The 10240-nt window shown below is 36.2% G+C and overlaps 1 protein-coding gene across 2 annotated transcripts in view; it reads right to left on the bottom strand.

Moving 5' to 3' along the window:
- The window catches only part of EXOC6B (exocyst complex component 6B), a 615941-nt gene that overhangs the window by 281263 nt on the left and 324438 nt on the right, over positions 1-10240 (bottom strand). The window lies entirely within an intron of this gene.

The following is a 10240-nucleotide window of genomic DNA, read 5'->3' as shown; positions in this document are numbered from 1 at the left end:
CATACTTTAAAGACCTGGAAAAAATAGTACTTTGTTTTATATGGAAACAGAAAAAACCTCATATAGCCAACACATTACTCAGAAATAAACACAAATCAGGAGGAATCATGCTTCCAGACTTCAGACTATACTATAAATCGATAGTGATCAAAACAGCATGGTACTAGCACAAAAATAGACAGGTAGATGTATGGAACAGAATTGAAGACCAAGAGGTGAACCCAGACACTTATCATCATTTGATTTTTGATAAGGCTATTAAAAATATAAATTGGGGAAAAGATTCCTTATTCAACAAATGGTGCTGGGTGAATTGGTTGGCAACTTATAGAAGACTGAAACTGGACCCACACCTTTCTCCTCTAACAAAAATTGAATCTCACTGGTTAAAGGACTTAAACTTAAGACATGAAACAACAAAAATTCTTAGAGACAGTGCAGGGGAAATACCTGAAAAAATTGGCCTGGAGAATACTTCATGAGGAGGATACTCCAGGCAATTGAAGAAACATCAAAAATATATTACTGCAATCTGATCAAATTAAAAAGCTTCTGCACTGCCAAGAACACACTAAGTAAAGCAAATAGACAGCCCTCAGAATGGGAGAGGATTTTTGCAAGTTATATTTCCGACAAGGGTCTAATAACCAGAATCCATAGAGAACTCAAACTAATTACTAAAAAAAACCAAGTGATCCCATTTCATTGTGGGCAAGAGACATGAACAGAAGCTTCTCTGAAGAAGATAGGTGCATGGTCTACAGACATGTGAAAAAATGCTCATCATCATTAATTATCAGAGAAATGCAAACCAAAACTACTCTGAGATACCATCTAACTCCAGTAAAATAGCCCACATCACAAAATCCCAAAACTACAGATGTTGGCATGGATGTGGTGAAAAGGGAACACTTCTGCACTGCTGGTGGGAATGCAAGCTAGTATCTTCCTTTTGGAAGTTTGGAGAATACTCAGGGATATAAATATAGACTGCTGTTTGATCCTGCAATTCTTCTTCTATATCCAAAGGACCAAAAATCATTTGGCAATAAAGATATTTGCACCAGATTGTTCATTACAGCTCAATTCATAATTGCCAAGTCATGGAAGAAGCCCAAGTGCCCATCGACCCATGAATGGATCAATAAATTGTGGTATATGTATACTATGCAATACTATGCAGCACTAAAAAAAATGAAGAGTTTACCTCTTTTATGTTTACATCAATGGAGCTGGAAAATATTCTTCTTAGTAAAGTATCTCAGGAATGAAAAAAAAATATCCAATGTATTCAGTACTACTGTGAAACCAATTTACAATCACTCACACATGCATGTGAAAAATGAAACACAACTATAGCCTAGGATGAAGGAGGGAAAGGGAGGGAGAGGGGAAAGGAGGAGGGTGGGTCAATAGAGGGAGAGTTGGTAGGGGACCATACCTATGGAGCATATTGCAAGTACAAGTTGGATCTATCAGGTGTAGAACACAAATGTCTTAATCCTGTAATTGGGTAAAAGTGGTAAAGGCTATGTTGTTTAGTAGGATGTAAGCACTCCAATTTGTACAAATAATCAATACATTGAATCCCCCCCCAAAAAAATAAAAAGAATTAAGTGACTTAATTAAGAATATAAAACCATGGGTAGCGCCTGTGGCTCAGTAGGTAGGGGCTGGCCCCATATACCAAACCGGCCCTGGCCAAATTGCAACAAAAAAATAGCCAGGCATTATGGTGGGTGCCTGTAGTCCCAGCTACTCAGGAGATTGAGGCAAGAGAATCACCTAGGCCCAGGAGTTGGAGGTTGCTGTTAGTTGTGTGACAACACAGCACTCTACCAAGGGTGATAAAGTGAGATTCTGTTTCTACCAAAAAAAAAAGAATTTAAAACCATTAAGAATTTAAAAATTTTTCTGTCTCTTCTTCCCCACATCTGTCTGGTGTGGGAAAGGCACTGAGTATACTATAGAGGCAATTTCTCCCTCAAACCTGCTGCAAATACCCCTGTGTAACCTAAACCATGAAGACAAATGTTCTATCTTAACTTCAGAATAGAAATTGTCCTCATTTTCCAAAGGTCAAAACTAAGACCTAAATTCCAAGAAGAGAGTTCCATTCTCAGCTATAAATTACTTTTGAGGTATACACATTTGTTTATATTAGAACTGCTACTAGCATGCTTCTAAAAGCAGACAATTCAATACGATTAAGCTTCAAAAGGATTAATCCAGTGGTTCTCAACCTTCCAATGCCTCGATGTATTTTCATTGTTACAAACAGGTTGTGATCCACAGGTTGAGAACCGCTGGATTAATCAAGAAAATGAGAAGTCACACTCCTCAACATACCACCAATGCCTCTCAGTTGTTAGATTTGCAAGATGACCAAAGCGGCATTAGTTCTCAATGATAAAAATGAGCTATCCCTCGGACTTTAAGGGATTTGATCTCCATTTTTCACCCCAGTCAGGCTATCAAAAATGGTATAAAATATTCATTTTATAACATCTCCATACATAAATACCCAAATTACTAACAAACGTGGAACTACTAGTTACAAATTCTAAAGAATTTATATTTGACAAAACTTACGTATAAAACACTTTAACAAAATGTGAGCAATAATCATTATTGTTAACAACAGAGAGTGGAGGGAAGTGGTATATGGGCCATAAATAATAAGATAGTCATACTGTCATCAATCTAAATTATACTAAAAACAAAGAATAAATGCAAAGCATTGGTCATTTCTTCAGATCTCCTGAGGCATCATTATGATAATAAAAATAAAAATATCCAATACAGTATCACTAATAGAAACTCCGAACTTCTTTAACTTTACCCTACAAACTGACCTGTCTGCTTTCTTTCATCAATTAAGAGCCTCCTATGTGACAAGGGATTGGCATATACCTATCTACAGTTATACCCAAGAAAAACAAAGTCTCTGGCCTCATAAAGATTATGGTAAACACATGCACAAACTAATAGTATAATATTTATATTATAATAAGCACTGTGAATAGAAGTGAAGCTAAGGAGCCACGTGGGGAAGACAGGTCTTAGCTATCGTGAGATAAGGTGGTTGAGAAAGGCCTCTAAAAAAAATGACATTTTATTTCTTTTAATTTAAAAATAGTTTTATTAGAGTATACTTCCCCCATTTATAGAATACAATTTGAATGGTTTCTCTTATATTCACAGATATATGAAACCATCACTGCAGTCAATTTCAGAACATTGTGTCACATCAAAAAGAATCTCATGTTTTAGCTGTCACCTTCTTTTACCATTATACCCTCCAACCTCAGGCAATCTGAGTCCTAAGCAGTAACTTTCTGTCTCTACAGATTTCTCTGTTCTAGAAGGAAATGACATTTTAGAAGGAATTTAAAGTGAAAATGTAATTTTTCTATATCTATGTTATATAAATTCTTTTTAATCCAATTTATATCTTAAGTCTTTATATGAATACACTCTTCACAAAGTAGAATTTGATCTGATTCACGTTAAAACTTTCAAACATAATTAACTCCCTTGTATTGTGAGATTAATAAACTTGTTTCCTTTCTCTTTGTGATACTGATGTTTTAAAGTTAACAACATGTGAAAAGTGCAAGAGTTTAGAATTTGGGTCTTGTTGTTGTTACTGCTTTGAGACAGGGTCTCAGTGTGTGGCCCAGGCAAGTTGCGTGGCATTATCATAGCTCTTGCAACCTCAAACTCCTGGGCTCAAGTGATCCTCCTCCCTTAGCCTCCTGAGTAGCTGGGAATTAAAGCATGTGCCACCACATCTGGCAAATTTTTCTATTTTGGAGAGATGGGCTCTTTTGCACAGAATGGTCTTGAACTCCTGGCCTCAAGTGATCCTCCTATCTCTGCCTTCCAAAGTGCTTGAGATAGGAGTTAGAAGGCATTAAGCAAAGACTGAGAAACCTCAAGAGAAAGAGGTAGAGGGACTCTTTTAGGGCGACCTGGGTCACTGGCTGTTGCTAAGCAGGGACTTCCCCTGGGGATTAGGCAGGAAAAGCCCCACTGCAAATAAAAGGCCAATCAGGAGAAGCCTGTCAGTTAACGTTTAAAGGAACTAATCAATATAAGCCAGCTAGGTTTGAAGGACCCAATTAGTGTTTCTCAGCAGGTTTCTCTTTGTTTATCAAGGAAATAAAAAGCCCAACCCAGCCAAGATTCAATGGCAACCTGTTGGGAACCCTTCCCATTGTATTGGAAGCTTCCCTATCTTCTAATGAACTATTGCTCTATCTCTCCTGCTTGGCTGTAGCCGGTGAATTCATTCTTCCATTCCTGAGACCAAAAACTAAACTAGGAGGAAAAAAATCGTTATAACTAGGATTGACATGAGCCACTTTGCCTAGCCTACAAATTTACTTTATTTTATTTATTTATTTATTTTTAGAGACAGAGTCTCACTTTGTCACCCTTGGTAGAGTGCTGTGGTATCACAGCTCATAGCAACCTCCAGCTCTTGGGCTTAGGCAATCTCTTGCCTCAGCTACAGGTGCCCGCCACAACGCCAGGCTATTTTTTTTGCAGTTTGGCTGGACCAGGTTCGAATCCACCCAACCTCGGTTACAGGGCCAGCACCCTACTCACTGAGCCATAGGAGCCGCACACACATGAATTTTTTTAAAGATCTAATTTCAAAGCTTATTCCAAATTCCAAATCTTACTTTAAAATAAAACATTTCAAAACTTCTTTCAAATTTTATGTCAAGCTACTTACTGAGTGTGTGGCCTTAAGCAAAGTTATTCACCATCTTTCATCATAAAATTGGGATAATACCAATGCTATATACCAAATAAATAACACATATAAATAATTAAATATGAATACTAATATAAATAATAGACTACCAGGTGTGATATATACTCAATGCCAGAGAAACCAGCATTGCTATGAACTAATTTATTATAATTTCCAGCTAAATATGGTTTAAGGAAATATGCAATCATGCTGGCTAGCCTCACTTTAATTCAGATCTAGTAAAGAGTGGACACTAAATGCGACCAAATAATCCCATTATATAGCACCAATCAATTATCTTTTCCATGCTCCCAGAGGAATATGTTGCATTTCTTTTTCCTTCAGTTCGCATACTTGCTGTCCCATCCTCTGATTCAGCTAAAGACCTTGCTTGACCTGCAAAAACTGAGCATTTGAAACCTGCCTCCATAACACATTCCCATTTGCACCCACATACCCTGATTCTTACCTACTACCAGAGGCAAACTAGGCACAACCTTTAATTGTGTATTAGATCCTAAACTTTCTTACCTAAAAACAATGCTCCGGAGATTTAGCACTTTTTCCTACATTTTCAATTTTTTTTCCTCTTTGCTGTGTCATTCCCATCCCAAATAACATGCTGCTATTTCCCCGTTAAGAAACAAAACAAAAACTTTATCTTAACCCACTTTCCTTCCTAGCTACCACCTCATTTCCTTCCTTTTCTTGGTAACAAAATCCTCCAAAAAAGCTAACTTCTTATATTGGCTATTTCTAATTCCTCTCTTCCCATTCTTTTAATTATTATTTATATAAACTTTTGATTTTAGGATAGTTTTCTACTTATATTTACAGAAAACTGTGAAGCGTTCCCATACACTCATCCAGTTTCTACTACTGTTAATGTATTATGTTATATGGTATAGTGGCCACAATAAGAGACCAATGCTGGCACATTACTAACTAAATGCCACACTTTCTTTATATTTCACTAGATTTTCCCTAATGTTCTTTATCTACTTCAGGATCCAACCAACATACCTTATTATATTTAGTCATCATATCTCCTCAAGCCTCCTCTGGTCTGAGACAGTTTCTCAGACTTTTTCTTCTTTTCAATGACACTAACAGTTTTAAGAAGTACTGATCAGGTATCTTAGAGAATGTCTTTCAATTTGTGTTTGTTTAATGTTTTCCTCACAGTTAGACTGCAGTTGTGGGTTTTGGGAGGGAGACCATGGAGGCAAATTGCCCTCTCATCAAATCATATCAAAGGTACATGCTATCAACATAACATCACTGATAGGCTCAGAGCCTGTAGCTCAGCAGCTAGGGCACCGGCCACATACACAGGGGCTGGCAGGTTCGAATCCAGCCCGGACCTGCCAAACAACAATGACAACTGCAACAAAAAAATAGTCAGGCATTGTGGCAGACACCTTTAGTCTCAGCTACTTGGGAGGTTGAGGCAAGAGAATAGCTTAAGCCCAAGACTTGGAGGTTGCTATGAGCTATGATGCCATGGAACTCTACTGAGGGCAACATACTGAGACTCTGTCTCAAAAGACAAATAAAACAAAATATAACTTATCACAGATATTGTTAACCTTGATCACTTGACCAAAGTAGTGTTTGTCAGGTTTCTCCACTGCAAAGTTATTTTTTCCCTCCTTACACATTCTACTATTTGGACCAAATCACTAAGCTTAGCTCATACTGCATCCTTAAGGAGGGAGTATCATATAAATTATTTTAAATTTTTACGTACAAGACCAAGTCTCTTTTAAACCTACTCCACCAGAAGTTTCCCTCTATTAAAAGTGCTCTTACCAAGGTCACCAACTTACTCCAAGTTTCTAAATCTAATGGTAATTCTTAATCTTTATCTTATCATATCTATCAGCAGTATTTGTCATAGTTGATCACTCCCTCTTTCTTCAAATACTTTCCCTATTTGCTTTCCTTCCCTTTGCCTCTCCTGTTTTTGTTTTCTTCTTATTTCCCTAGTGGTCCTTTCCCTGTTCTTACTCCTGACCTCTTAATATTAGAGTCCCCACTTCAGTCCTTCATCCTCTTTTCTTCTCTATCTTTATTCATTTCCTTAGTGATATTATCTAATTATGCGGCTATAAATTTTATTTATATGTGTCCATATTTATATCTCTCTCCCAAACTCATAATTCATAACCTTTTATTCAATATGCCAGCTGTATCCCTAATAAACACTACAAATTTAGTATGTTCCAAATTGAATTCCCAATATTTCCCTATCCCAAATATAGCTCTACTTAAAGTTTTTCCCATCATAGTTGATTGTATATATACCCTTCTAGTTGCTCAAGTTAAAAGTTGTAATCTTCAACTCTTCACTTTCTTTCATGTTATAGAACCAATCATCGGGAAAACATATTGGCTCTCCACTTAAAATCTTATCATTGCCCATGGCTACCACTCAGACTTCTATCAAAACTCAATGGATTATTGTCATAACCCTCTAAGTGGGGGCTGTAATAGTTACAAACTACGTATTAAGTCTATTCTCAATACCATGGTCAATGTGATCCTTTCAAAATATAAGTCAGAACATGTCAGGAATCAAAATCCTGCAATGGCTACCCATATCATATAAAATAAAAGACACAGGCTTTAAAATGGCCTACCATGAAGCCCTCAGACAGCTCTGATCTTTTCTTCTCCATACTCATCTCTGGCTCCCCTAGCCTCATTATTCCCTGAACCTGCCAAGAATTTTCCTTAACTTCAAGCATTACAGTCTATCTCTAATCTCTGCCTAGAATGTTCTTTCTCCTTTAATGGTAACTTATCCTCATAATGTTGCTCTAAAAATAAGACCTGGAATACTCACCAGACTTCTGGTTTCCTTAACCCAGATATTTTTTCTTTTCTCCATAGCGTTCACCACCTTCTACTACACTACAAGGCTTATTAATTTATTTCTTAACTGATATTATTTGTTTTATCCCACTAGAATGTAAGGAAGGATCTCTGTTGCTATAGCTATTATTCAGTGATTTATTCTAAGGTCTTGGATCAGTGCCTGACACAGAGTAAAGACTCAATAAATATTATAAAGTTAATTTTAAAAATTATCTAAATAGGACATCTTGTTCCAATTATTTCACTTCTCTTAATTAAAAAACTCCATTTCTGTACTAGGACTGACAACCACTGTTTGCCTTCCCAGACCTCTGGGGGAGAGAGGGGTTGAGGAATAAGAAATACAGTTTATACCATTTGGGTGATAACTACACTAAAAGCTCAGACTTCACCATTATGTATTATATCCATATGGCAAAATTGCACGTGTACCCTCTCAATCTATATAAACAAAAACAAAAAACAGGAAGGGGCAATATGCACTGAGTACTTACTAAGTGCCAGACACTGCTCTAAGTACATTGCAGGTCCATTTAATCCTCACAACACTCCTATGAAATACATGTTATTATCGTCCCCATTTTACAAAGGAAGCCAAGTAATTTGCTCAAGGACACAGCTATTAAGGGGAGAGCCACAATTGAAACCTACATAGTCTATATTAGAACATACACTCTTCATCAATGTTCAACTGCTTTCATACAGACCTTGAAAAAGTAGCCACAGGAAAATACCTACACTTACTGACAGATTTAGAAAATGAGCAAAGCATTCAAGTTTTAGTAGGTACTAAAACTGCAAGGTAATGTTGAATGGGAAAGCAAAGAAGCAGGAGGAAAGCAAAGAAGGAAGAGGAAAGCAACACAGCCAGCGTGCAAGAGGAAAAGATAAAAGGATAGTGCACATATGCACAGAAAAAAAGAAGAGGTGAGATGCTGTAAACCCCCAAAACAAGATAGGCAAATAGACAGACATTAGTTTATAAGAACTTTCAAGTCTTAAGAAAATTATCTGACACCCTGAAATAGGACTCTGTAAATTTTATATACTTTTAATAACTCAATTGTTTAAGTGAATTTCTACTCTTGGACACAGAGCTATCTTTAACTAGAACAATTTCCATATTACTATGGACCTCTTATAAAAAATCTCCATGTTTGTTACAATAAATAATTAAATCAATATGGAAGTCAGTATGACACAGTAAAAGTAAATATATTTGGGAAAAAGCAACCCAGATTTATGTCTCGCTTCTACCATTTTGCTAGCTATGTGACCTTGGACAATCTCCCTGAACTTTAATTATGGGTCTATAAAATGGGAATAATAACACATGCCAAGCCTGCTTCAAATGTTACTGTACTAAGTGAAATTGTATTTGTGAGTGGGCTTTGAAGAATATAAACTGCTCCACAAATGTTACCTATTATGATGGTGATTCCAGATGTGAAATCACTTTAGTACTTTTAAAGAAGAATATAATCTCTTCTCTTTGCAAAGGTAGATAGTATAGTTATTCAAAGTGTTTCTGTGATTAAGAAATCATTTTATGTTTCTGGACCTGTACATGCACATACCACTATAATAGCCAAAATAAATAAATGTGTGTGAATGTTCCTTCATTCACATGTAAAGATACTGAAAGTTTAATACTTTTGTCTAAAAGCACAAAATGACTAAGGAATACTGTTTAGTATTCAATGAAATAATGTGAAGAATTATGGTTCTTCCCTGCTAAGTTCCTATTGGTTCTTCCTATCATTACCTGATCCAAACAGTGCTAAAACCAAAGCTGAGAAGTTGGACATTTCTCTTAAAATGTCACAAAAAACCAATGGCATAGCCACAACTAAGCTGAAGAGTCTTCTGAGGCCAAAGCCATTTCTATATATGTAGACCATGTTCTACTACACTACTAGTTTTAAAATGGTTTTTAAGGGATTGTTAGATTGAATGGCATAAATGAGTTTTATGAAGAGTTATAATGAAGAAATTGTTCACAAAATAGAAAATAAACTCCCTGTCCTAATTGGGATTCAGAAAAACAGAAGAGTGCATGCTAACAAAAGCAGGAATACTTCCTAATTTTCACTCCCAACTTTCCTTTTTGATTATGAAAGAAATTAGCCCATTTTTAGACATGTAAAGGCAATACATAATAGTTCTATACCAGTAGGAAGGAAGCTGTGTAAAATGAGGGCATTGTCTAAATAATGTCTAAGGAAAGTTTCAATTGAAAAAGTTTGTTATATTAAATAAGTTGAACTCAATCACCACCAATGTCCCAACTTTTAATCTTGATAAAGAAAAAGAAAAATTACTCCAAAATCAAAAGCAGACATTCACCTGGCTTCCAGCTGTCTTTACCTATAGGTAAGTATCATTAACCATTTTTTGAATTTCACCACCATCCTTGACAGTGTTCATTTGAAAATGTTTATTTTTCCTAGAGCAACTGACTTTCAAACTATGATACCTCTGTATGTAAAATAGGAGGTCAATAGCCTTTCCTTTTCTCTTTGTAAAGAATTCTTCGAACTTCTCTCTTTTGGCACTATAACTTTCTATGAATGACAGGTTGATTGCTACTGTACA

This window comes from Otolemur garnettii, unplaced genomic scaffold (genome assembly GCF_000181295.1).
Source record: "Otolemur garnettii isolate 467f Iridium unplaced genomic scaffold, OtoGar3 scaffold00068, whole genome shotgun sequence".
Classification (NCBI taxonomy): domain Eukaryota; kingdom Metazoa; phylum Chordata; class Mammalia; order Primates; family Galagidae; genus Otolemur; species Otolemur garnettii.
Note: the sequence above shows the minus strand (reverse complement) of the source record. Positions and strands in the feature narration are given on the sequence as shown.